We start from the raw sequence: 27,355 nt of genomic DNA, 5'->3' as shown, positions 1-27,355 counted from the left end.
ATCGTGGTGTTAATAAAACCAAAATTGGGGGTTTGATCCCTGTACGGGCTGGGAATGGCTCCTTAAAGGTCACCTTCACAAGTAGGTCTATGTCTGAAGTAGGTTTCTTCTTATTCAGCAGTTTCTTAGTTGCAACATGTTTTGGATGGCAATAAAGTGTTTTAGAGACTGGTTTTGGATATTTCTCAATGTTTTTGTGAATTTTTTCTGAAAGAACTTGACTCTCTCTGTATAAAATACATCGCTGTGAACAGGATTTGAACCTGTGCGGGAAAACCCCATTGGATTTCGAGTCCAACGCCTTAACCAAGTCCAGTGAGTTGGGTCTTCCATTTACTAACTAAGCTGTGGGAGGGTTTCCTCACCAGCAAATTGCCTTACAGACAGCGACAGGTCTGATGTGAGGTTTCTGAGGAGGAAAGAGAAAAGGTCAATCTCTTGGGACATATGGAACATAACTAATTTCATACTTCTTTTCAAGTGGAATGAGCGAACGGGTCGGATGACAAGACGGCACTGAAGGGTTTCCGCTAAGGTTTTTTGATTTATCTGGAGTGCTTTAGTGGTTGGTTTTGTATATATCACAATGACATATATATATATGTACATGATAGTACATGATATGGTAAAATGGCTAGTGTAATTCAAAGCTACCACTTGTCTTGTAGAAAGCAAGCCCTCATGCGGCTACATCTACAGAAAAATAAAGAAAGTTATGGCTTTTTGCACAAATGAAAGCGCAAAAATGGAAAATGAGCAGAGCCCACAGTGGTTCACATCATCACTCACATACCTCATGTTTACTTTCTAGTCATGTGGTGTCAGAGGACAAGACGCAACCAATCCTCGTTAGTATAGTGGCAAGTATCCCCGCCTGTCACGCGGGAGACCAGGGTTCGATTCCCTGACGGGGAGATTTATTATATTCTTACTCTGGACTCTGGAACTCTGGAACGAAAACTTAATTCTTCCAACAATATATTTTTATTCACAAGCTGTTTATATTTTATTGTTTGATTGTCACTCATTACAGAGGCATCTACAGTGCCGGCAAAAAAAATCTTTACAACTTCAACGAAACCACAAAATCTTAACGTTCAAGTGTTTTATTGTGGATATTTCGTTACAATTAGTATTTTAATTAATTAGTATTGATATTTACATTTTACTAAGCCAGCTTTGCTATTATATAGTTTTTGATTATCTCCTTCATTGTGTGAACTTTTAAGAAGTGAAATCATGATGCGGATATTACACGTAAAGTTTTTTTTTACTGCACAAATGTAAAGATTTTTTTTGCCGCCACTGTACCACCAAGAATCACCACATGTGGGAAAAATTCATCCCACAAAAACAGAATGGTTGCATTTGCGCATGTTTCCAGTCCTTCCTGTATTGGTTAATCCTACAAACATGGCCGGTTAGCTCAGTTGGTCAAATCGTGGTGTTAATAAAACCAAAATTGGGGGTTTGATCCCTGTACGGGCTGGGAATGGCTCCTTAAAGGTCACCTTCACAAGTAGGTCTATGTCTGAAGTAGGTTTCTTCTTATTCAGCAGTTTCTTAGTTGCAACATGTTTTGGATGGCAATAAAGTGTTTTAGAGACTGGTTTTGGATATTTCTCAATGTTTTTGTGAATTTTTTCTGAAAGAACTTGACTCTCTCTGTATAAAATACATCGCTGTGAACAGGATTTGAACCTGTGCGGGAAAACCCCATTGGATTTCGAGTCCAACGCCTTAACCAAGTCCAGTGAGTTGGGTCTTCCATTTACTAACTAAGCTGTGGGAGGGTTTCCTCACCAGCAAATTGCCTTACAGACAGCGACAGGTCTGATGTGAGGTTTCTGAGGAGGAAAGAGAAAAGGTCAATCTCTTGGGACATATGGAACATAACTAATTTCATACTTCTTTTCAAGTGGAATGAGCGAACGGGTCGGATGACAAGACGGCACTGAAGGGTTTCCGCTAAGGTTTTTTGATTTATCTGGAGTGCTTTAGTGGTTGGTTTTGTATATATCACAATGACATATATATATATGTACATGATAGTACATGATATGGTAAAATGGCTAGTGTAATTCAAAGCTACCACTTGTCTTGTAGAAAGCAAGCCCTCATGCGGCTACATCTACAGAAAAATAAAGAAAGTTATGGCTTTTTGCACAAATGAAAGCGCAAAAATGGAAAATGAGCAGAGCCCACAGTGGTTCACATCATCACTCACATACCTCATGTTTACTTTCTAGTCATGTGGTGTCAGAGGACAAGACGCAACCAATCCTCGTTAGTATAGTGGCAAGTATCCCCGCCTGTCACGCGGGAGACCAGGGTTCGATTCCCTGACGGGGAGATTTATTATATTCTTACTCTGGACTCTGGAACTCTGGAACGAAAACTTAATTCTTCCAACAATATATTTTTATTCACAAGCTGTTTATATTTTATTGTTTGATTGTCACTCATTACAGAGGCATCTACAGTGCCGGCAAAAAAAATCTTTACAACTTCAACGAAACCACAAAATCTTAACGTTCAAGTGTTTTATTGTGGATATTTCGTTACAATTAGTATTTTAATTAATTAGTATTGATATTTACATTTTACTAAGCCAGCTTTGCTATTATATAGTTTTTGATTATCTCCTTCATTGTGTGAACTTTTAAGAAGTGAAATCATGATGCGGATATTACACGTAAAGTTTTTTTTTACTGCACAAATGTAAAGATTTTTTTTGCCGCCACTGTACCACCAAGAATCACCACATGTGGGAAAAATTCATCCCACAAAAACAGAATGGTTGCATTTGCGCATGTTTCCAGTCCTTCCTGTATTGGTTAATCCTACAAACATGGCCGGTTAGCTCAGTTGGTCAAATCGTGGTGTTAATAAAACCAAAATTGGGGGTTTGATCCCTGTACGGGCTGGGAATGGCTCCTTAAAGGTCACCTTCACAAGTAGGTCTATGTCTGAAGTAGGTTTCTTCTTATTCAGCAGTTTCTTAGTTGCAACATGTTTTGGATGGCAATAAAGTGTTTTAGAGACTGGTTTTGGATATTTCTCAATGTTTTTGTGAATTTTTTCTGTAAGAACTTGACTCTCTGTATAAAATACATCGCTGTGAACAGGATTTGAACCTGTGCGGGAAAACCCCATTGGATTTCGAGTCCAACGCCTTAACCAAGTCCAGTGAGTTGGGTCTTCCATTTACTAACTAAGCTGTGGGAGGGTTTCCTCACCAGCAAATTGCCTTACAGACAGCGACAGGTCTGATGTGAGGTTTCTGAGGAGGAAAGAGAAAAGGTCAATCTCTTGGGACATATGGAACATAACTAATTTCATACTTCTTTTCAAGTGGAATGAGCGAACGGGTCGGATGACAAGACGGCACTGAAGGGTTTCCGCTAAGGTTTTTTGATTTATCTGGAGTGCTTTAGTGGTTGGTTTTGTATATATCACAATGACATATATATATATGTACATGATAGTACATGATATGGTAAAATGGCTAGTGTAATTCAAAGCTACAACTTGTCTTGTAGAAAGCAAGCCCTCATGCGGCTACATCTACAGAAAAATAAAGAAAGTTATGGCTTTTTGCACAAATGAAAGCGCAAAAATGGAAAATGAGCAGAGCCCACAGTGGTTCACATCATCACTCACATACCTCATGTTTACTTTCTAGTCATGTGGTGTCAGAGGACAAGACGCAACCAATCCTCGTTAGTATAGTGGCAAGTATCCCCGCCTGTCACGCGGGAGACCAGGGTTCGATTCCCTGACGGGGAGATTTATTATATTCTTACTCTGGACTCTGGAACTCTGGAACGAAAACTTAATTCTTCCAACAATATATTTTTATTCACAAGCTGTTTATATTTTATTGTTTGATTGTCACTCATTACAGAGGCATCTACAGTGGCGGCAAAAAAAATCTTTACAACTTCAACGAAACCACAAAATCTTAACGTTCAAGTGTTTTATTGTGGATATTTCGTTACAATTAGTATTTTAATTAATTAGTATTGATATTTACATTTTACTAAGCCAGCTTTGCTATTATATAGTTTTTGATTATCTCCTTCATTGTGTGAACTTTTAAGAAGTGAAATCATGATGCGGATATTACACGTAAAGTTTTTTTTTACTGCACAAATGTAAAGATTTTTTTTGCCGCCACTGTACCACCAAGAATCACCACATGTGGGAAAAATTCATCCCACAAAAACAGAATGGTTGCATTTGCGCATGTTTCCAGTCCTTCCTGTATTGGTTAATCCTACAAACATGGCCGGTTAGCTCAGTTGGTCAAATCGTGGTGTTAATAAAACCAAAATTGGGGGTTTGATCCCTGTACGGGCTGGGAATGGCTCCTTAAAGGTCACCTTCACAAGTAGGTCTATGTCTGAAGTAGGTTTCTTCTTATTCAGCAGTTTCTTAGTTGCAACATGTTTTGGATGGCAATAAAGTGTTTTAGAGACTGGTTTTGGATATTTCTCAATGTTTTTGTGAATTTTTTCTGAAAGAACTTGACTCTCTCTGTATAAAATACATCGCTGTGAACAGGATTTGAACCTGTGCGGGAAAACCCCATTGGATTTCGAGTCCAACGCCTTAACCAAGTCCAGTGAGTTGGGTCTTCCATTTACTAACTAAGCTGTGGGAGGGTTTCCTCACCAGCAAATTGCCTTACAGACAGCGACAGGTCTGATGTGAGGTTTCTGAGGAGGAAAGAGAAAAGGTCAATCTCTTGGGACATATGGAACATAACTAATTTCATACTTCTTTTCAAGTGGAATGAGCGAACGGGTCGGATGACAAGACGGCACTGAAGGGTTTCCGCTAAGGTTTTTTGATTTATCTGGAGTGCTTTAGTGGTTGGTTTTGTATATATCACAATGACATATATATATATGTACATGATAGTACATGATATGGTAAAATGGCTAGTGTAATTCAAAGCTACAACTTGTCTTGTAGAAAGCAAGCCCTCATGCGGCTACATCTACAGAAAAATAAAGAAAGTTATGGCTTTTTGCACAAATGAAAGCGCAAAAATGGAAAATGAGCAGAGCCCACAGTGGTTCACATCATCACTCACATACCTCATGTTTACTTTCTAGTCATGTGGTGTCAGAGGACAAGACGCAACCAATCCTCGTTAGTATAGTGGCAAGTATCCCCGCCTGTCACGCGGGAGACCAGGGTTCGATTCCCTGACGGGGAGATTTATTATATTCTTACTCTGGACTCTGGAACTCTGGAACGAAAACTTAATTCTTCCAACAATATATTTTTATTCACAAGCTGTTTATATTTTATTGTTTGATTGTCACTCATTACAGAGGCATCTACAGTGCCGGCAAAAAAAATCTTTACAACTTCAACGAAACCACAAAATCTTAACGTTCAAGTGTTTTATTGTGGATATTTCGTTACAATTAGTATTTTAATTAATTAGTATTGATATTTACATTTTACTAAGCCAGCTTTGCTATTATATAGTTTTTGATTATCTCCTTCATTGTGTGAACTTTTAAGAAGTGAAATCATGATGCGGATATTACACGTAAAGTTTTTTTTTACTGCACAAATGTAAAGATTTTTTTTGCCGCCACTGTACCACCAAGAATCACCACATGTGGGAAAAATTCATCCCACAAAAACAGAATGGTTGCATTTGCGCATGTTTCCAGTCCTTCCTGTATTGGTTAATCCTACAAACATGGCCGGTTAGCTCAGTTGGTCAAATCGTGGTGTTAATAAAACCAAAATTGGGGGTTTGATCCCTGTACGGGCTGGGAATGGCTCCTTAAAGGTCACCTTCACAAGTAGGTCTATGTCTGAAGTAGGTTTCTTCTTATTCAGCAGTTTCTTAGTTGCAACATGTTTTGGATGGCAATAAAGTGTTTTAGAGACTGGTTTTGGATATTTCTCAATGTTTTTGTGAATTTTTTCTGAAAGAACTTGACTCTCTGTATAAAATACATCGCTGTGAACAGGATTTGAACCTGTGCGGGAAAACCCCATTGGATTTCGAGTCCAACGCCTTAACCAAGTCCAGTGAGTTGGGTCTTCCATTTACTAACTAAGCTGTGGGAGGGTTTCCTCACCAGCAAATTGCCTTACAGACAGCGACAGGTCTGATGTGAGGTTTCTGAGGAGGAAAGAGAAAAGGTCAATCTCTTGGGACATATGGAACATAACTAATTTCATACTTCTTTTCAAGTGGAATGAGCGAACGGGTCGGATGACAAGACGGCACTGAAGGGTTTCCGCTAAGGTTTTTTGATTTATCTGGAGTGCTTTAGTGGTTGGTTTTGTATATATCACAATGACATATATATATATGTACATGATAGTACATGATATGGTAAAATGGCTAGTGTAATTCAAAGCTACAACTTGTCTTGTAGAAAGCAAGCCCTCATGCGGCTACATCTACAGAAAAATAAAGAAAGTTATGGCTTTTTGCACAAATGAAAGCGCAAAAATGGAAAATGAGCAGAGCCCACAGTGGTTCACATCATCACTCACATACCTCATGTTTACTTTCTAGTCATGTGGTGTCAGAGGACAAGACGCAACCAATCCTCGTTAGTATAGTGGCAAGTATCCCCGCCTGTCACGCGGGAGACCAGGGTTCGATTCCCTGACGGGGAGATTTATTATATTCTTACTCTGGACTCTGGAACTCTGGAACGAAAACTTAATTCTTCCAACAATATATTTTTATTCACAAGCTGTTTATATTTTATTGTTTGATTGTCACTCATTACAGAGGCATCTACAGTGGCGGCAAAAAAAATCTTTACAACTTCAACGAAACCACAAAATCTTAACGTTCAAGTGTTTTATTGTGGATATTTCGTTACAATTAGTATTTTAATTAATTAGTATTGATATTTACATTTTACTAAGCCAGCTTTGCTATTATATAGTTTTTGATTATCTCCTTCATTGTGTGAACTTTTAAGAAGTGAAATCATGATGCGGATATTACACGTAAAGTTTTTTTTTACTGCACAAATGTAAAGATTTTTTTTGCCGCCACTGTACCACCAAGAATCACCACATGTGGGAAAAATTCATCCCACAAAAACAGAATGGTTGCATTTGCGCATGTTTCCAGTCCTTCCTGTATTGGTTAATCCTACAAACATGGCCGGTTAGCTCAGTTGGTCAAATCGTGGTGTTAATAAAACCAAAATTGGGGGTTTGATCCCTGTACGGGCTGGGAATGGCTCCTTAAAGGTCACCTTCACAAGTAGGTCTATGTCTGAAGTAGGTTTCTTCTTATTCAGCAGTTTCTTAGTTGCAACATGTTTTGGATGGCAATAAAGTGTTTTAGAGACTGGTTTTGGATATTTCTCAATGTTTTTGTGAATTTTTTCTGAAAGAACTTGACTCTCTCTGTATAAAATACATCGCTGTGAACAGGATTTGAACCTGTGCGGGAAAACCCCATTGGATTTCGAGTCCAACGCCTTAACCAAGTCCAGTGAGTTGGGTCTTCCATTTACTAACTAAGCTGTGGGAGGGTTTCCTCACCAGCAAATTGCCTTACAGACAGCGACAGGTCTGATGTGAGGTTTCTGAGGAGGAAAGAGAAAAGGTCAATCTCTTGGGACATATGGAACATAACTAATTTCATACTTCTTTTCAAGTGGAATGAGCGAACGGGTCGGATGACAAGACGGCACTGAAGGGTTTCCGCTAAGGTTTTTTGATTTATCTGGAGTGCTTTAGTGGTTGGTTTTGTATATATCACAATGACATATATATATATGTACATGATAGTACATGATATGGTAAAATGGCTAGTGTAATTCAAAGCTACAACTTGTCTTGTAGAAAGCAAGCCCTCATGCGGCTACATCTACAGAAAAATAAAGAAAGTTATGGCTTTTTGCACAAATGAAAGCGCAAAAATGGAAAATGAGCAGAGCCCACAGTGGTTCACATCATCACTCACATACCTCATGTTTACTTTCTAGTCATGTGGTGTCAGAGGACAAGACGCAACCAATCCTCGTTAGTATAGTGGCAAGTATCCCCGCCTGTCACGCGGGAGACCAGGGTTCGATTCCCTGACGGGGAGATTTATTATATTCTTACTCTGGACTCTGGACTCTGGAACTCTGGAACGAAAACTTAATTCTTCCAACAATATATTTTTATTCACAAGCTGTTTATATTTTATTGTTTGATTGTCACTCATTACAGAGGCATCTACAGTGCCGGCAAAAAAAATCTTTACAACTTCAACGAAACCACAAAATCTTAACGTTCAAGTGTTTTATTGTGGATATTTCGTTACAATTAGTATTTTAATTAATTAGTATTGATATTTACATTTTACTAAGCCAGCTTTGCTATTATATAGTTTTTGATTATCTCCTTCATTGTGTGAACTTTTAAGAAGTGAAATCATGATGCGGATATTACACGTAAAGTTTTTTTTTACTGCACAAATGTAAAGATTTTTTTTGCCGCCACTGTACCACCAAGAATCACCACATGTGGGAAAAATTCATCCCACAAAAACAGAATGGTTGCATTTGCGCATGTTTCCAGTCCTTCCTGTATTGGTTAATCCTACAAACATGGCCGGTTAGCTCAGTTGGTCAAATCGTGGTGTTAATAAAACCAAAATTGGGGGTTTGATCCCTGTACGGGCTGGGAATGGCTCCTTAAAGGTCACCTTCACAAGTAGGTCTATGTCTGAAGTAGGTTTCTTCTTATTCAGCAGTTTCTTAGTTGCAACATGTTTTGGATGGCAATAAAGTGTTTTAGAGACTGGTTTTGGATATTTCTCAATGTTTTTGTGAATTTTTTCTGAAAGAACTTGACTCTCTGTATAAAATACATCGCTGTGAACAGGATTTGAACCTGTGCGGGAAAACCCCATTGGATTTCGAGTCCAACGCCTTAACCAAGTCCAGTGAGTTGGGTCTTCCATTTACTAACTAAGCTGTGGGAGGGTTTCCTCACCAGCAAATTGCCTTACAGACAGCGACAGGTCTGATGTGAGGTTTCTGAGGAGGAAAGAGAAAAGGTCAATCTCTTGGGACATATGGAACATAACTAATTTCATACTTCTTTTCAAGTGGAATGAGCGAACGGGTCGGATGACAAGACGGCACTGAAGGGTTTCCGCTAAGGTTTTTTGATTTATCTGGAGTGCTTTAGTGGTTGGTTTTGTATATATCACAATGACATATATATATATGTACATGATAGTACATGATATGGTAAAATGGCTAGTGTAATTCAAAGCTACAACTTGTCTTGTAGAAAGCAAGCCCTCATGCGGCTACATCTACAGAAAAATAAAGAAAGTTATGGCTTTTTGCACAAATGAAAGCGCAAAAATGGAAAATGAGCAGAGCCCACAGTGGTTCACATCATCACTCACATACCTCATGTTTACTTTCTAGTCATGTGGTGTCAGAGGACAAGACGCAACCAATCCTCGTTAGTATAGTGGCAAGTATCCCCGCCTGTCACGCGGGAGACCAGGGTTCGATTCCCTGACGGGGAGATTTATTATATTCTTACTCTGGACTCTGGAACTCTGGAACGAAAACTTAATTCTTCCAACAATATATTTTTATTCACAAGCTGTTTATATTTTATTGTTTGATTGTCACTCATTACAGAGGCATCTACAGTGGCGGCAAAAAAAATCTTTACAACTTCAACGAAACCACAAAATCTTAACGTTCAAGTGTTTTATTGTGGATATTTCGTTACAATTAGTATTTTAATTAATTAGTATTGATATTTACATTTTACTAAGCCAGCTTTGCTATTATATAGTTTTTGATTATCTCCTTCATTGTGTGAACTTTTAAGAAGTGAAATCATGATGCGGATATTACACGTAAAGTTTTTTTTTACTGCACAAATGTAAAGATTTTTTTTGCCGCCACTGTACCACCAAGAATCACCACATGTGGGAAAAATTCATCCCACAAAAACAGAATGGTTGCATTTGCGCATGTTTCCAGTCCTTCCTGTATTGGTTAATCCTACAAACATGGCCGGTTAGCTCAGTTGGTCAAATCGTGGTGTTAATAAAACCAAAATTGGGGGTTTGATCCCTGTACGGGCTGGGAATGGCTCCTTAAAGGTCACCTTCACAAGTAGGTCTATGTCTGAAGTAGGTTTCTTCTTATTCAGCAGTTTCTTAGTTGCAACATGTTTTGGATGGCAATAAAGTGTTTTAGAGACTGGTTTTGGATATTTCTCAATGTTTTTGTGAATTTTTTCTGAAAGAACTTGACTCTCTCTGTATAAAATACATCGCTGTGAACAGGATTTGAACCTGTGCGGGAAAACCCCATTGGATTTCGAGTCCAACGCCTTAACCAAGTCCAGTGAGTTGGGTCTTCCATTTACTAACTAAGCTGTGGGAGGGTTTCCTCACCAGCAAATTGCCTTACAGACAGCGACAGGTCTGATGTGAGGTTTCTGAGGAGGAAAGAGAAAAGGTCAATCTCTTGGGACATATGGAACATAACTAATTTCATACTTCTTTTCAAGTGGAATGAGCGAACGGGTCGGATGACAAGACGGCACTGAAGGGTTTCCGCTAAGGTTTTTTGATTTATCTGGAGTGCTTTAGTGGTTGGTTTTGTATATATCACAATGACATATATATATATGTACATGATAGTACATGATATGGTAAAATGGCTAGTGTAATTCAAAGCTACAACTTGTCTTGTAGAAAGCAAGCCCTCATGCGGCTACATCTACAGAAAAATAAAGAAAGTTATGGCTTTTTGCACAAATGAAAGCGCAAAAATGGAAAATGAGCAGAGCCCACAGTGGTTCACATCATCACTCACATACCTCATGTTTACTTTCTAGTCATGTGGTGTCAGAGGACAAGACGCAACCAATCCTCGTTAGTATAGTGGCAAGTATCCCCGCCTGTCACGCGGGAGACCAGGGTTCGATTCCCTGACGGGGAGATTTATTATATTCTTACTCTGGACTCTGGACTCTGGAACTCTGGAACGAAAACTTAATTCTTCCAACAATATATTTTTATTCACAAGCTGTTTATATTTTATTGTTTGATTGTCACTCATTACAGAGGCATCTACAGTGCCGGCAAAAAAAATCTTTACAACTTCAACGAAACCACAAAATCTTAACGTTCAAGTGTTTTATTGTGGATATTTCGTTACAATTAGTATTTTAATTAATTAGTATTGATATTTACATTTTACTAAGCCAGCTTTGCTATTATATAGTTTTTGATTATCTCCTTCATTGTGTGAACTTTTAAGAAGTGAAATCATGATGCGGATATTACACGTAAAGTTTTTTTTTACTGCACAAATGTAAAGATTTTTTTTGCCGCCACTGTACCACCAAGAATCACCACATGTGGGAAAAATTCATCCCACAAAAACAGAATGGTTGCATTTGCGCATGTTTCCAGTCCTTCCTGTATTGGTTAATCCTACAAACATGGCCGGTTAGCTCAGTTGGTCAAATCGTGGTGTTAATAAAACCAAAATTGGGGGTTTGATCCCTGTACGGGCTGGGAATGGCTCCTTAAAGGTCACCTTCACAAGTAGGTCTATGTCTGAAGTAGGTTTCTTCTTATTCAGCAGTTTCTTAGTTGCAACATGTTTTGGATGGCAATAAAGTGTTTTAGAGACTGGTTTTGGATATTTCTCAATGTTTTTGTGAATTTTTTCTGAAAGAACTTGACTCTCTGTATAAAATACATCGCTGTGAACAGGATTTGAACCTGTGCGGGAAAACCCCATTGGATTTCGAGTCCAACGCCTTAACCAAGTCCAGTGAGTTGGGTCTTCCATTTACTAACTAAGCTGTGGGAGGGTTTCCTCACCAGCAAATTGCCTTACAGACAGCGACAGGTCTGATGTGAGGTTTCTGAGGAGGAAAGAGAAAAGGTCAATCTCTTGGGACATATGGAACATAACTAATTTCATACTTCTTTTCAAGTGGAATGAGCGAACGGGTCGGATGACAAGACGGCACTGAAGGGTTTCCGCTAAGGTTTTTTGATTTATCTGGAGTGCTTTAGTGGTTGGTTTTGTATATATCACAATGACATATATATATATGTACATGATAGTACATGATATGGTAAAATGGCTAGTGTAATTCAAAGCTACAACTTGTCTTGTAGAAAGCAAGCCCTCATGCGGCTACATCTACAGAAAAATAAAGAAAGTTATGGCTTTTTGCACAAATGAAAGCGCAAAAATGGAAAATGAGCAGAGCCCACAGTGGTTCACATCATCACTCACATACCTCATGTTTACTTTCTAGTCATGTGGTGTCAGAGGACAAGACGCAACCAATCCTCGTTAGTATAGTGGCAAGTATTCCCGCCTGTCACGCGGGAGACCAGGGTTCGATTCCCTGACGGGGAGATTTATTATATTCTTACTCTGGACTCTGGACTCTGGAACTCTGGAACGAAAACTTAATTCTTCCAACAATATATTTTTATTCACAAGCTGTTTATATTTTATTGTTTGATTGTCACTCATTACAGAGGCATCTACAGTGGCGGCAAAAAAAATCTTTACAACTTCAACGAAACCACAAAATCTTAACGTTCAAGTGTTTTATTGTGGATATTTCGTTACAATTAGTATTTTAATTAATTAGTATTGATATTTACATTTTACTAAGCCAGCTTTGCTATTATATAGTTTTTGATTATCTCCTTCATTGTGTGAACTTTTAAGAAGTGAAATCATGATGCGGATATTACACGTAAAGTTTTTTTTTACTGCACAAATGTAAAGATTTTTTTTGCCGCCACTGTACCACCAAGAATCACCACATGTGGGAAAAATTCATCCCACAAAAACAGAATGGTTGCATTTGCGCATGTTTCCAGTCCTTCCTGTATTGGTTAATCCTACAAACATGGCCGGTTAGCTCAGTTGGTCAAATCGTGGTGTTAATAAAACCAAAATTGGGGGTTTGATCCCTGTACGGGCTGGGAATGGCTCCTTAAAGGTCACCTTCACAAGTAGGTCTATGTCTGAAGTAGGTTTCTTCTTATTCAGCAGTTTCTTAGTTGCAACATGTTTTGGATGGCAATAAAGTGTTTTAGAGACTGGTTTTGGATATTTCTCAATGTTTTTGTGAATTTTTTCTGAAAGAACTTGACTCTCTGTATAAAATACATCGCTGTGAACAGGATTTGAACCTGTGCGGGAAAACCCCATTGGATTTCGAGTCCAACGCCTTAACCAAGTCCAGTGAGTTGGGTCTTCCATTTACTAACTAAGCTGTGGGAGGGTTTCCTCACCAGCAAATTGCCTTACAGACAGCGACAGGTCTGATGTGAGGTTTCTGAGGAGGAAAGAGAAAAGGTCAATCTCTTGGGACATATGGAACATAACTAATTTCATACTTCTTTTCAAGTGGAATGAGCGAACGGGTCGGATGACAAGACGGCACTGAAGGGTTTCCGCTAAGGTTTTTTGATTTATCTGGAGTGCTTTAGTGGTTGGTTTTGTATATATCACAATGACATATATATATATGTACATGATAGTACATGATATGGTAAAATGGCTAGTGTAATTCAAAGCTACAACTTGTCTTGTAGAAAGCAAGCCCTCATGCGGCTACATCTACAGAAAAATAAAGAAAGTTATGGCTTTTTGCACAAATGAAAGCGCAAAAATGGAAAATGAGCAGAGCCCACAGTGGTTCACATCATCACTCACATACCTCATGTTTACTTTCTAGTCATGTGGTGTCAGAGGACAAGACGCAACCAATCCTCGTTAGTATAGTGGCAAGTATTCCCGCCTGTCACGCGGGAGACCAGGGTTCGATTCCCTGACGGGGAGATTTATTATATTCTTACTCTGGACTCTGGACTCTGGAACTCTGGAACGAAAACTTAATTCTTCCAACAATATATTTTTATTCACAAGCTGTTTATATTTTATTGTTTGATTGTCACTCATTACAGAGGCATCTACAGTGGCGGCAAAAAAAATCTTTACAACTTCAACGAAACCACAAAATCTTAACGTTCAAGTGTTTTATTGTGGATATTTCGTTACAATTAGTATTTTAATTAATTAGTATTGATATTTACATTTTACTAAGCCAGCTTTGCTATTATATAGTTTTTGATTATCTCCTTCATTGTGTGCACTTTTAAGAAGTGAAATCATGATGCGGATTTTACACGTAAAGTTTTTTTTTACTGCACAAATGTAAAGATTTTTTTTGCCGCCACTGTACCACCAAGAATCACCACATGTGGGAAAAATTCATCCCACAAAAACAGAATGGTTGCATTTGCGCATGTTTCCAGTCCTTCCTGTATTGGTTAATCCTACAAACATGGCCGGTTAGCTCAGTTGGTCAAATCGTGGTGTTAATAAAACCAAAATTGGGGGTTTGATCCCTGTACGGGCTGGGAATGGCTCCTTAAAGGTCACCTTCACAAGTAGGTCTATGTCTGAAGTAGGTTTCTTCTTATTCAGCAGTTTCTTAGTTGCAACATGTTTTGGATGGCAATAAAGTGTTTTAGAGACTGGTTTTGGATATTTCTCAATGTTTTTGTGAATTTTTTCTGAAAGAACTTGACTCTCTCTGTATAAAATACATCGCTGTGAACAGGATTTGAACCTGTGCGGGAAAACCCCATTGGATTTCGAGTCCAACGCCTTAACCAAGTCCAGTGAGTTGGGTCTTCCATTTACTAACTAAGCTGTGGGAGGGTTTCCTCACCAGCAAATTGCCTTAGAGACAGCGACAGGTCTGATGTGAGGTTTCTGAGGAGGAAAGAGAAAAGGTCAATCTCTTGGGACATATGGAACATAACTAATTTCATACTTCTTTTCAAGTGGAATGAGCGAACGGGTCGGATGACAAGACGGCACTGAAGGGTTTCCGCTAAGGTTTTTTGATTTATCTGGAGTGCTTTAGTGGTTGGTTTTGTATATATCACAATGACATATATATATATGTACATGATAGTACATGATATGGTAAAATGGCTAGTGTAATTCAAAGCTACAACTTGTCTTGTAGAAAGCAAGCCCTCATGCGGCTACATCTACAGAAAAATAAAGAAAGTTATGGCTTTTTGCACAAATGAAAGCGCAAAAATGGAAAATGAGCAGAGCCCACAGTGGTTCACATCATCACTCACATACCTCATGTTTACTTTCTAGTCATGTGGTGTCAGAGGACAAGACGCAACCAATCCTCGTTAGTATAGTGGCAAGTATCCCCGCCTGTCACGCGGGAGACCAGGGTTCGATTCCCTGACGGGGAGATTTATTATATTCTTACTCTGGACTCTGGAACTCTGGAACGAAAACTTAATTCTTCCAACAATATATTTTTATTCACAAGCTGTTTATATTTTATTGTTTGATTGTCACTCATTACAGAGGCATCTACAGTGGCGGCAAAAAAAATCTTTACAACTTCAACGAAACCACAAAATCTTAACGTTCAAGTGTTTTATTGTGGATATTTCGTTACAATTAGTATTTTAATTAATTAGTATTGATATTTACATTTTACTAAGCCAGCTTTGCTATTATATAGTTTTTGATTATCTCCTTCATTGTGTGAACTTTTAAGAAGTGAAATCATGATGCGGATATTACACGTAAAGTTTTTTTTTACTGCACAAATGTAAAGATTTTTTTTGCCGCCACTGTACCACCAAGAATCACCACATGTGGGAAAAATTCATCCCACAAAAACAGAATGGTTGCATTTGCGCATGTTTCCAGTCCTTCCTGTATTGGTTAATCCTACAAACATGGCCGGTTAGCTCAGTTGGTCAAATCGTGGTGTTAATAAAACCAAAATTGGGGGTTTGATCCCTGTACGGGCTGGGAATGGCTCCTTAAAGGTCACCTTCACAAGTAGGTCTATGTCTGAAGTAGGTTTCTTCTTATTCAGCAGTTTCTTAGTTGCAACATGTTTTGGATGGCAATAAAGTGTTTTAGAGACTGGTTTTGGATATTTCTCAATGTTTTTGTGAATTTTTTCTGAAAGAACTTGACTCTCTCTGTATAAAATACATCGCTGTGAACAGGATTTGAACCTGTGCGGGAAAACCCCATTGGATTTCGAGTCCAACGCCTTAACCAAGTCCAGTGAGTTGGGTCTTCCATTTACTAACTAAGCTGTGGGAGGGTTTCCTCACCAGCAAATTGCCTTACAGACAGCGACAGGTCTGATGTGAGGTTTCTGAGGAGGAAAGAGAAAAGGTCAATCTCTTGGGACATATGGAACATAACTAATTTCATACTTCTTTTCAAGTGGAATGAGCGAACGGGTCGGATGACAAGACGGCACTGAAGGGTTTCCGCTAAGGTTTTTTGATTTATCTGGAGTGCTTTAGTGGTTGGTTTTGTATATATCACAATGACATATATATATATGTACATGATAGTACATGATATGGTAAAATGGCTAGTGTAATTCAAAGCTACAACTTGTCTTGTAGAAAGCAAGCCCTCATGCGGCTACATCTACAGAAAAATAAAGAAAGTTATGGCTTTTTGCACAAATGAAAGCGCAAAAATGGAAAATGAGCAGAGCCCACAGTGGTTCACATCATCACTCACATACCTCATGTTTACTTTCTAGTCATGTGGTGTCAGAGGACAAGACGCAACCAATCCTCGTTAGTATAGTGGCAAGTATCCCCGCCTGTCACGCGGGAGACCAGGGTTCGATTCCCTGACGGGGAGATTTATTATATTCTTACTCTGGACTCTGGAACTCTGGAACGAAAACTTAATTCTTCCAACAATATATTTTTATTCACAAGCTGTTTATATTTTATTGTTTGATTGTCACTCATTACAGAGGCATCTACAGTGCCGGCAAAAAAAATCTTTACAACTTCAACGAAACCACAAAATCTTAACGTTCAAGTGTTTTATTGTGGATATTTCGTTACAATTAGTATTTTAATTAATTAGTATTGATATTTACATTTTACTAAGCCAGCTTTGCTATTATATAGTTTTTGATTATCTCCTTCATTGTGTGAACTTTTAAGAAGTGAAATCATGATGCGGATATTACACGTAAAGTTTTTTTTTACTGCACAAATGTAAAGATTTTTTTTGCCGCCACTGTACCACCAAGAATCACCACATGTGGGAAAAATTCATCCCACAAAAACAGAATGGTTGCATTTGCGCATGTTTCCAGTCCTTCCTGTATTGGTTAATCCTACAAACATGGCCGGTTAGCTCAGTTGGTCAAATCGTGGTGTTAATAAAACCAAAATTGGGGGTTTGATCCCTGTACGGGCTGGGAATGGCTCCTTAAAGGTCACCTTCACAAGTAGGTCTATGTCTGAAGTAGGTTTCTTCTTATTCAGCAGTTTCTTAGTTGCAACATGTTTTGGATGGCAATAAAGTGTTTTAGAGACTGGTTTTGGATATTTCTCAATGTTTTTGTGAATTTTTTCTGAAAGAACTTGACTCTCTCTGTATAAAATACATCGCTGTGAACAGGATTTGAACCTGTGCGGGAAAACCCCATTGGATTTCGAGTCCAACGCCTTAACCAAGTCCAGTGAGTTGGGTCTTCCATTTACTAACTAAGCTGTGGGAGGGTTTCCTCACCAGCAAATTGCCTTACAGACAGCGACAGGTCTGATGTGAGGTTTCTGAGGAGGAAAGAGAAAAGGTCAATCTCTTGGGACATATGGAACATAACTAATTTCATACTTCTTTTCAAGTGGAATGAGCGAACGGGTCGGATGACAAGACGGCACTGAAGGGTTTCCGCTAAGGTTTTTTGATTTATCTGGAGTGCTTTAGTGGTTGGTTTTGTATATATCACAATGACATATATATATATGTACATGATAGTACATGATATGGTAAAATGGCTAGTGTAATTCAAAGCTACAACTTGTCTTGTAGAAAGCAAGCCCTCATGCGGCTACATCTACAGAAAAATAAAGAAAGTTATGGCTTTTTGCACAAATGAAAGCGCAAAAATGGAAAATGAGCAGAGCCCACAGTGGTTCACATCATCACTCACATACCTCATGTTTACTTTCTAGTCATGTGGTGTCAGAGGACAAGACGCAACCAATCCTCGTTAGTATAGTGGCAAGTATCCCCGCCTGTCACGCGGGAGACCAGGGTTCGATTCCCTGACGGGGAGATTTATTATATTCTTACTCTGGACTCTGGAACTCTGGAACGAAAACTTAATTCTTCCAACAATATATTTTTATTCACAAGCTGTTTATATTTTATTGTTTGATTGTCACTCATTACAGAGGCATCTACAGTGCCGGCAAAAAAAATCTTTACAACTTCAACGAAACCACAAAATCTTAACGTTCAAGTGTTTTATTGTGGATATTTCGTTACAATTAGTATTTTAATTAATTAGTATTGATATTTACATTTTACTAAGCCAGCTTTGCTATTATATAGTTTTTGATTATCTCCTTCATTGTGTGAACTTTTAAGAAGTGAAATCATGATGCGGATATTACACGTAAAGTTTTTTTTTACTGCACAAATGTAAAGATTTTTTTTGCCGCCACTGTACCACCAAGAATCACCACATGTGGGAAAAATTCATCCCACAAAAACAGAATGGTTGCATTTGCGCATGTTTCCAGTCCTTCCTGTATTGGTTAATCCTACAAACATGGCCGGTTAGCTCAGTTGGTCAAATCGTGGTGTTAATAAAACCAAAATTGGGGGTTTGATCCCTGTACGGGCTGGGAATGGCTCCTTAAAGGTCACCTTCACAAGTAGGTCTATGTCTGAAGTAGGTTTCTTCTTATTCAGCAGTTTCTTAGTTGCAACATGTTTTGGATGGCAATAAAGTGTTTTAGAGACTGGTTTTGGATATTTCTCAATGTTTTTGTGAATTTTTTCTGAAAGAACTTGACTCTCTGTATAAAATACATCGCTGTGAACAGGATTTGAACCTGTGCGGGAAAACCCCATTGGATTTCGAGTCCAACGCCTTAACCAAGTCCAGTGAGTTGGGTCTTCCATTTACTAACTAAGCTGTGGGAGGGTTTCCTCACCAGCAAATTGCCTTACAGACAGCGACAGGTCTGATGTGAGGTTTCTGAGGAGGAAAGAGAAAAGGTCAATCTCTTGGGACATATGGAACATAACTAATTTCATACTTCTTTTCAAGTGGAATGAGCGAACGGGTCGGATGACAAGACGGCACTGAAGGGTTTCCGCTAAGGTTTTTTGATTTATCTGGAGTGCTTTAGTGGTTGGTTTTGTATATATCACAATGACATATATATATATGTACATGATAGTACATGATATGGTAAAATGGCTAGTGTAATTCAAAGCTACAACTTGTCTTGTAGAAAGCAAGCCCTCATGCGGCTACATCTACAGAAAAATAAAGAAAGTTATGGCTTTTTGCACAAATGAAAGCGCAAAAATGGAAAATGAGCAGAGCCCACAGTGGTTCACATCATCACTCACATACCTCATGTTTACTTTCTAGTCATGTGGTGTCAGAGGACAAGACGCAACCAATCCTCGTTAGTATAGTGGCAAGTATTCCCGCCTGTCACGCGGGAGACCAGGGTTCGATTCCCTGACGGGGAGATTTATTATATTCTTACTCTGGACTCTGGACTCTGGAACTCTGGAACGAAAACTTAATTCTTCCAACAATATATTTTTATTCACAAGCTGTTTATATTTTATTGTTTGATTGTCACTCATTACAGAGGCATCTACAGTGGCGGCAAAAAAAATCTTTACAACTTCAACGAAACCACAAAATCTTAACGTTCAAGTGTTTTATTGTGGATATTTCGTTACAATTAGTATTTTAATTAATTAGTATTGATATTTACATTTTACTAAGCCAGCTTTGCTATTATATAGTTTTTGATTATCTCCTTCATTGTGTGAACTTTTAAGAAGTGAAATCATGATGCGGATATTACACGTAAAGTTTTTTTTTACTGCACAAATGTAAAGATTTTTTTTGCCGCCACTGTACCACCAAGAATCACCACATGTGGGAAAAATTCATCCCACAAAAACAGAATGGTTGCATTTGCGCATGTTTCCAGTCCTTCCTGTATTGGTTAATCCTACAAACATGGCCGGTTAGCTCAGTTGGTCAAATCGTGGTGTTAATAAAACCAAAATTGGGGGTTTGATCCCTGTACGGGCTGGGAATGGCTCCTTAAAGGTCACCTTCACAAGTAGGTCTATGTCTGAAGTAGGTTTCTTCTTATTCAGCAGTTTCTTAGTTGCAACATGTTTTGGATGGCAATAAAGTGTTTTAGAGACTGGTTTTGGATATTTCTCAATGTTTTTGTGAATTTTTTCTGAAAGAACTTGACTCTCTGTATAAAATACATCGCTGTGAACAGGATTTGAACCTGTGCGGGAAAACCCCATTGGATTTCGAGTCCAACGCCTTAACCAAGTCCAGTGAGTTGGGTCTTCCATTTACTAACTAAGCTGTGGGAGGGTTTCCTCACCAGCAAATTGCCTTACAGACAGCGACAGGTCTGATGTGAGGTTTCTGAGGAGGAAAGAGAAAAGGTCAATCTCTTGGGACATATGGAACATAACTAATTTCATACTTCTTTTCAAGTGGAATGAGCGAACGGGTCGGATGACAAGACGGCACTGAAGGGTTTCCGCTAAGGTTTTTTGATTTATCTGGAGTGCTTTAGTGGTTGGTTTTGTATATATCACAATGACATATATATATATGTACATGATAGTACATGATATGGTAAAATGGCTAGTGTAATTCAAAGCTACAACTTGTCTTGTAGAAAGCAAGCCCTCATGCGGCTACATCTACAGAAAAATAAAGAAAGTTATGGCTTTTTGCACAAATGAAAGCGCAAAAATGGAAAATGAGCAGAGCCCACAGTGGTTCACATCATCACTCACATACCTCATGTTTACTTTCTAGTCATGTGGTGTCAGAGGACAAGACGCAACCAATCCTCGTTAGTATAGTGGCAAGTATTCCCGCCTGTCACGCGGGAGACCAGGGTTCGATTCCCTGACGGGGAGATTTATTATATTCTTACTCTGGACTCTGGACTCTGGAACTCTGGAACGAAAACTTAATTCTTCCAACAATATATTTTTATTCACAAGCTGTTTATATTTTATTGTTTGATTGTCACTCATTACAGAGGCATCTACAGTGGCGGCAAAAAAAATCTTTACAACTTCAACGAAACCACAAAATCTTAACGTTCAAGTGTTTTATTGTGGATATTTCGTTACAATTAGTATTTTAATTAATTAGTATTGATATTTACATTTTACTAAGCCAGCTTTGCTATTATATAGTTTTTGATTATCTCCTTCATTGTGTGCACTTTTAAGAAGTGAAATCATGATGCGGATTTTACACGTAAAGTTTTTTTTTACTGCACAAATGTAAAGATTTTTTTTGCCGCCACTGTACCACCAAGAATCACCACATGTGGGAAAAATTCATCCCACAAAAACAGAATGGTTGCATTTGCGCATGTTTCCAGTCCTTCCTGTATTGGTTAATCCTACAAACATGGCCGGTTAGCTCAGTTGGTCAAATCGTGGTGTTAATAAAACCAAAATTGGGGGTTTGATCCCTGTACGGGCTGGGAATGGCTCCTTAAAGGTCACCTTCACAAGTAGGTCTATGTCTGAAGTAGGTTTCTTCTTATTCAGCAGTTTCTTAGTTGCAACATGTTTTGGATGGCAATAAAGTGTTTTAGAGACTGGTTTTGGATATTTCTCAATGTTTTTGTGAATTTTTTCTGAAAGAACTTGACTCTCTCTGTATAAAATACATCGCTGTGAACAGGATTTGAACCTGTGCGGGAAAACCCCATTGGATTTCGAGTCCAACGCCTTAACCAAGTCCAGTGAGTTGGGTCTTCCATTTACTAACTAAGCTGTGGGAGGGTTTCCTCACCAGCAAATTGCCTTAGAGACAGCGACAGGTCTGATGTGAGGTTTCTGAGGAGGAAAGAGAAAAGGTCAATCTCTTGGGACATATGGAACATAACTAATTTCATACTTCTTTTCAAGTGGAATGAGCGAACGGGTCGGATGACAAGACGGCACTGAAGGGTTTCCGCTAAGGTTTTTTGATTTATCTGGAGTGCTTTAGTGGTTGGTTTTGTATATATCACAATGACATATATATATATGTACATGATAGTACATGATATGGTAAAATGGCTAGTGTAATTCAAAGCTACAACTTGTCTTGTAGAAAGCAAGCCCTCATGCGGCTACATCTACAGAAAAATAAAGAAAGTTATGGCTTTTTGCACAAATGAAAGCGCAAAAATGGAAAATGAGCAGAGCCCACAGTGGTTCACATCATCACTCACATACCTCATGTTTACTTTCTAGTCATGTGGTGTCAGAGGACAAGACGCAACCAATCCTCGTTAGTATAGTGGCAAGTATCCCCGCCTGTCACGCGGGAGACCAGGGTTCGATTCCCTGACGGGGAGATTTATTATATTCTTACTCTGGACTCTGGAACTCTGGAACGAAAACTTAATTCTTCCAACAATATATTTTTATTCACAAGCTGTTTATATTTTATTGTTTGATTGTCACTCATTACAGAGGCATCTACAGTGGCGGCAAAAAAAATCTTTACAACTTCAACGAAACCACAAAATCTTAACGTTCAAGTGTTTTATTGTGGATATTTCGTTACAATTAGTATTTTAATTAATTAGTATTGATATTTACATTTTACTAAGCCAGCTTTGCTATTATATAGTTTTTGATTATCTCCTTCATTGTGTGAACTTTTAAGAAGTGAAATCATGATGCGGATATTACACGTAAAGTTTTTTTTTACTGCACAAATGTAAAGATTTTTTTTGCCGCCACTGTACCACCAAGAATCACCACATGTGGGAAAAATTCATCCCACAAAAACAGAATGGTTGCATTTGCGCATGTTTCCAGTCCTTCCTGTATTGGTTAATCCTACAAACATGGCCGGTTAGCTCAGTTGGTCAAATCGTGGTGTTAATAAAACCAAAATTGGGGGTTTGATCCCTGTACGGGCTGGGAATGGCTCCTTAAAGGTCACCTTCACAAGTAGGTCTATGTCTGAAGTAGGTTTCTTCTTATTCAGCAGTTTCTTAGTTGCAACATGTTTTGGATGGCAATAAAGTGTTTTAGAGACTGGTTTTGGATATTTCTCAATGTTTTTGTGAATTTTTTCTGAAAGAACTTGACTCTCTCTGTATAAAATACATCGCTGTGAACAGGATTTGAACCTGTGCGGGAAAACCCCATTGGATTTCGAGTCCAACGCCTTAACCAAGTCCAGTGAGTTGGGTCTTCCATTTACTAACTAAGCTGTGGGAGGGTTTCCTCACCAGCAAATTGCCTTACAGACAGCGACAGGTCTGATGTGAGGTTTCTGAGGAGGAAAGAGAAAAGGTCAATCTCTTGGGACATATGGAACATAACTAATTTCATACTTCTTTTCAAGTGGAATGAGCGAACGGGTCGGATGACAAGACGGCACTGAAGGGTTTCCGCTAAGGTTTTTTGATTTATCTGGAGTGCTTTAGTGGTTGGTTTTGTATATATCACAATGACATATATATATATGTACATGATAGTACATGATATGGTAAAATGGCTAGTGTAATTCAAAGCTACAACTTGTCTTGTAGAAAGCAAGCCCTCATGCGGCTACATCTACAGAAAAATAAAGAAAGTTATGGCTTTTTGCACAAATGAAAGCGCAAAAATGGAAAATGAGCAGAGCCCACAGTGGTTCACATCATCACTCACATACCTCATGTTTACTTTCTAGTCATGTGGTGTCAGAGGACAAGACGCAACCAATCCTCGTTAGTATAGTGGCAAGTATCCCCGCCTGTCACGCGGGAGACCAGGGTTCGATTCCCTGACGGGGAGATTTATTATATTCTTACTCTGGACTCTGGAACTCTGGAACGAAAACTTAATTCTTCCAACAATATATTTTTATTCACAAGCTGTTTATATTTTATTGTTTGATTGTCACTCATTACAGAGGCATCTACAGTGCCGGCAAAAAAAATCTTTACAACTTCAACGAAACCACAAAATCTTAACGTTCAAGTGTTTTATTGTGGATATTTCGTTACAATTAGTATTTTAATTAATTAGTATTGATATTTACATTTTACTAAGCCAGCTTTGCTATTATATAGTTTTTGATTATCTCCTTCATTGTGTGAACTTTTAAGAAGTGAAATCATGATGCGGATATTACACGTAAAGTTTTTTTTTACTGCACAAATGTAAAGATTTTTTTTGCCGCCACTGTACCACCAAGAATCACCACATGTGGGAAAAATTCATCCCACAAAAACAGAATGGTTGCATTTGCGCATGTTTCCAGTCCTTCCTGTATTGGTTAATCCTACAAACATGGCCGGTTAGCTCAGTTGGTCAAATCGTGGTGTTAATAAAACCAAAATTGGGGGTTTGATCCCTGTACGGGCTGGGAATGGCTCCTTAAAGGTCACCTTCACAAGTAGGTCTATGTCTGAAGTAGGTTTCTTCTTATTCAGCAGTTTCTTAGTTGCAACATGTTTTGGATGGCAATAAAGTGTTTTAGAGACTGGTTTTGGATATTTCTCAATGTTTTTGTGAATTTTTTCTGAAAGAACTTGACTCTCTGTATAAAATACATCGCTGTGAACAGGATTTGAACCTGTGCGGGAAAACCCCATTGGATTTCGAGTCCAACGCCTTAACCAAGTCCAGTGAGTTGGGTCTTCCATTTACTAACTAAGCTGTGGGAGGGTTTCCTCACCAGCAAATTGCCTTACAGACAGCGACAGGTCTGATGTGAGGTTTCTGAGGAGGAAAGAGAAAAGGTCAATCTCTTGGGACATATGGAACATAACTAATTTCATACTTCTTTTCAAGTGGAATGAGCGAACGGGTCGGATGACAAGACGGCACTGAAGGGTTTCCGCTAAGGTTTTTTGATTTATCTGGAGTGCTTTAGTGGTTGGTTTTGTATATATCACAATGACATATATATATATGTACATGATAGTACATGATATGGTAAAATGGCTAGTGTAATTCAAAGCTACAACTTGTCTTGTAGAAAGCAAGCCCTCATGCGGCTACATCTACAGAAAAATAAAGAAAGTTATGGCTTTTTGCACAAATGAAAGCGCAAAAATGGAAAATGAGCAGAGCCCACAGTGGTTCACATCATCACTCACATACCTCATGTTTACTTTCTAGTCATGTGGTGTCAGAGGACAAGACGCAACCAATCCTCGTTAGTATAGTGGCAAGTATTCCCGCCTGTCACGCGGGAGACCAGGGTTCGATTCCCTGACGGGGAGATTTATTATATTCTTACTCTGGACTCTGGACTCTGGAACTCTGGAACGAAAACTTAATTCTTCCAACAATATATTTTTATTCACAAGCTGTTTATATTTTATTGTTTGATTGTCACTCATTACAGAGGCATCTACAGTGGCGGCAAAAAAAATCTTTACAACTTCAACGAAACCACAAAATCTTAACGTTCAAGTGTTTTATTGTGGATATTTCGTTACAATTAGTATTTTAATTAATTAGTATTGATATTTACATTTTACTAAGCCAGCTTTGCTATTATATAGTTTTTGATTATCTCCTTCATTGTGTGAACTTTTAAGAAGTGAAATCATGATGCGGATATTACACGTAAAGTTTTTTTTTACTGCACAAATGTAAAGATTTTTTTTGCCGCCACTGTACCACCAAGAATCACCACATGTGGGAAAAATTCATCCCACAAAAACAGAATGGTTGCATTTGCGCATGTTTCCAGTCCTTCCTGTATTGGTTAATCCTACAAACATGGCCGGTTAGCTCAGTTGGTCAAATCGTGGTGTTAATAAAACCAAAATTGGGGGTTTGATCCCTGTACGGGCTGGGAATGGCTCCTTAAAGGTCACCTTCACAAGTAGGTCTATGTCTGAAGTAGGTTTCTTCTTATTCAGCAGTTTCTTAGTTGCAACATGTTTTGGATGGCAATAAAGTGTTTTAGAGACTGGTTTTGGATATTTCTCAATGTTTTTGTGAATTTTTTCTGAAAGAACTTGACTCTCTGTATAAAATACATCGCTGTGAACAGGATTTGAACCTGTGCGGGAAAACCCCATTGGATTTCGAGTCCAACGCCTTAACCAAGTCCAGTGAGTTGGGTCTTCCATTTACTAACTAAGCTGTGGGAGGGTTTCCTCACCAGCAAATTGCCTTACAGACAGCGACAGGTCTGATGTGAGGTTTCTGAGGAGGAAAGAGAAAAGGTCAATCTCTTGGGACATATGGAACATAACTAATTTCATACTTCTTTTCAAGTGGAATGAGCGAACGGGTCGGATGACAAGACGGCACTGAAGGGTTTCCGCTAAGGTTTTTTGATTTATCTGGAGTGCTTTAGTGGTTGGTTTTGTATATATCACAATGACATATATATATATGTACATGATAGTACATGATATGGTAAAATGGCTAGTGTAATTCAAAGCTACAACTTGTCTTGTAGAAAGCAAGCCCTCATGCGGCTACATCTACAGAAAAATAAAGAAAGTTATGGCTTTTTGCACAAATGAAAGCGCAAAAATGGAAAATGAGCAGAGCCCACAGTGGTTCACATCATCACTCACATACCTCATGTTTACTTTCTAGTCATGTGGTGTCAGAGGACAAGACGCAACCAATCCTCGTTAGTATAGTGGCAAGTATTCCCGCCTGTCACGCGGGAGACCAGGGTTCGATTCCCTGACGGGGAGATTTATTATATTCTTACTCTGGACTCTGGACTCTGGAACTCTGGAACGAAAACTTAATTCTTCCAACAATATATTTTTATTCACAAGCTGTTTATATTTTATTGTTTGATTGTCACTCATTACAGAGGCATCTACAGTGGCGGCAAAAAAAATCTTTACAACTTCAACGAAACCACAAAATCTTAACGTTCAAGTGTTTTATTGTGGATATTTCGTTACAATTAGTATTTTAATTAATTAGTATTGATATTTACATTTTACTAAGCCAGCTTTGCTATTATATAGTTTTTGATTATCTCCTTCATTGTGTGCACTTTTAAGAAGTGAAATCATGATGCGGATTTTACACGTAAAGTTTTTTTTTACTGCACAAATGTAAAGATTTTTTTTGCCGCCACTGTACCACCAAGAATCACCACATGTGGGAAAAATTCATCCCACAAAAACAGAATGGTTGCATTTGCGCATGTTTCCAGTCCTTCCTGTATTGGTTAATCCTACAAACATGGCCGGTTAGCTCAGTTG

The 27,355-nt window shown here is 38.6% G+C and overlaps 19 non-coding genes across 19 annotated transcripts; all 19 read left to right on the top strand.

The window, feature by feature from the left end:
- The first annotated feature begins 843 nt into the window (after positions 1 to 843).
- TRNAD-GUC (transfer RNA aspartic acid (anticodon GUC)) lies at positions 844 to 915 on the top strand. The gene has a single exon. It is a non-coding gene; the product is annotated as a tRNA-Asp (tRNA).
- A 1,366-nt stretch (positions 916 to 2,281) lies between these two features.
- On the top strand, positions 2,282 to 2,353 carry TRNAD-GUC (transfer RNA aspartic acid (anticodon GUC)). Its single transcript has one exon. It is a non-coding gene; the product is annotated as a tRNA-Asp (tRNA).
- A 1,364-nt stretch (positions 2,354 to 3,717) lies between these two features.
- TRNAD-GUC (transfer RNA aspartic acid (anticodon GUC)) lies at positions 3,718 to 3,789 on the top strand. The gene has a single exon. It is a non-coding gene; the product is annotated as a tRNA-Asp (tRNA).
- A 1,366-nt stretch (positions 3,790 to 5,155) lies between these two features.
- Positions 5,156 to 5,227, top strand: TRNAD-GUC (transfer RNA aspartic acid (anticodon GUC)). Its single transcript has one exon. It is a non-coding gene; the product is annotated as a tRNA-Asp (tRNA).
- A 1,364-nt stretch (positions 5,228 to 6,591) lies between these two features.
- Positions 6,592 to 6,663, top strand: TRNAD-GUC (transfer RNA aspartic acid (anticodon GUC)). The gene has a single exon. It is a non-coding gene; the product is annotated as a tRNA-Asp (tRNA).
- Positions 6,664 to 8,029: 1,366 nt separating this feature from the next.
- On the top strand, positions 8,030 to 8,101 carry TRNAD-GUC (transfer RNA aspartic acid (anticodon GUC)). Its single transcript has one exon. It is a non-coding gene; the product is annotated as a tRNA-Asp (tRNA).
- Positions 8,102 to 9,472: 1,371 nt separating this feature from the next.
- TRNAD-GUC (transfer RNA aspartic acid (anticodon GUC)) lies at positions 9,473 to 9,544 on the top strand. Its single transcript has one exon. It is a non-coding gene; the product is annotated as a tRNA-Asp (tRNA).
- A 1,366-nt stretch (positions 9,545 to 10,910) lies between these two features.
- On the top strand, positions 10,911 to 10,982 carry TRNAD-GUC (transfer RNA aspartic acid (anticodon GUC)). The gene has a single exon. It is a non-coding gene; the product is annotated as a tRNA-Asp (tRNA).
- A 1,371-nt stretch (positions 10,983 to 12,353) lies between these two features.
- Positions 12,354 to 12,425, top strand: TRNAD-GUC (transfer RNA aspartic acid (anticodon GUC)). Its single transcript has one exon. It is a non-coding gene; the product is annotated as a tRNA-Asp (tRNA).
- A 1,371-nt stretch (positions 12,426 to 13,796) lies between these two features.
- Positions 13,797 to 13,868, top strand: TRNAD-GUC (transfer RNA aspartic acid (anticodon GUC)). Its single transcript has one exon. It is a non-coding gene; the product is annotated as a tRNA-Asp (tRNA).
- Positions 13,869 to 15,241: 1,373 nt separating this feature from the next.
- On the top strand, positions 15,242 to 15,313 carry TRNAD-GUC (transfer RNA aspartic acid (anticodon GUC)). Its single transcript has one exon. It is a non-coding gene; the product is annotated as a tRNA-Asp (tRNA).
- A 1,366-nt stretch (positions 15,314 to 16,679) lies between these two features.
- TRNAD-GUC (transfer RNA aspartic acid (anticodon GUC)) lies at positions 16,680 to 16,751 on the top strand. Its single transcript has one exon. It is a non-coding gene; the product is annotated as a tRNA-Asp (tRNA).
- Positions 16,752 to 18,117: 1,366 nt separating this feature from the next.
- TRNAD-GUC (transfer RNA aspartic acid (anticodon GUC)) lies at positions 18,118 to 18,189 on the top strand. The gene has a single exon. It is a non-coding gene; the product is annotated as a tRNA-Asp (tRNA).
- Positions 18,190 to 19,553: 1,364 nt separating this feature from the next.
- TRNAD-GUC (transfer RNA aspartic acid (anticodon GUC)) lies at positions 19,554 to 19,625 on the top strand. Its single transcript has one exon. It is a non-coding gene; the product is annotated as a tRNA-Asp (tRNA).
- A 1,371-nt stretch (positions 19,626 to 20,996) lies between these two features.
- Positions 20,997 to 21,068, top strand: TRNAD-GUC (transfer RNA aspartic acid (anticodon GUC)). Its single transcript has one exon. It is a non-coding gene; the product is annotated as a tRNA-Asp (tRNA).
- A 1,373-nt stretch (positions 21,069 to 22,441) lies between these two features.
- TRNAD-GUC (transfer RNA aspartic acid (anticodon GUC)) lies at positions 22,442 to 22,513 on the top strand. Its single transcript has one exon. It is a non-coding gene; the product is annotated as a tRNA-Asp (tRNA).
- Positions 22,514 to 23,879: 1,366 nt separating this feature from the next.
- Positions 23,880 to 23,951, top strand: TRNAD-GUC (transfer RNA aspartic acid (anticodon GUC)). The gene has a single exon. It is a non-coding gene; the product is annotated as a tRNA-Asp (tRNA).
- Positions 23,952 to 25,315: 1,364 nt separating this feature from the next.
- On the top strand, positions 25,316 to 25,387 carry TRNAD-GUC (transfer RNA aspartic acid (anticodon GUC)). Its single transcript has one exon. It is a non-coding gene; the product is annotated as a tRNA-Asp (tRNA).
- Positions 25,388 to 26,758: 1,371 nt separating this feature from the next.
- TRNAD-GUC (transfer RNA aspartic acid (anticodon GUC)) lies at positions 26,759 to 26,830 on the top strand. The gene has a single exon. It is a non-coding gene; the product is annotated as a tRNA-Asp (tRNA).
- Positions 26,831 to 27,355: the final 525 nt, after the last annotated feature.

This window comes from Phyllobates terribilis, unplaced genomic scaffold (assembly GCF_046119375.1).
Source record: "Phyllobates terribilis strain yellow unplaced genomic scaffold, ASM4611937v1 Scaffold_11__3_contigs__length_659146591, whole genome shotgun sequence".
NCBI lineage: Eukaryota > Metazoa > Chordata > Amphibia > Anura > Dendrobatidae > Phyllobates > Phyllobates terribilis.
Note: the sequence above shows the minus strand (reverse complement) of the source record. Positions and strands in the feature narration are given on the sequence as shown.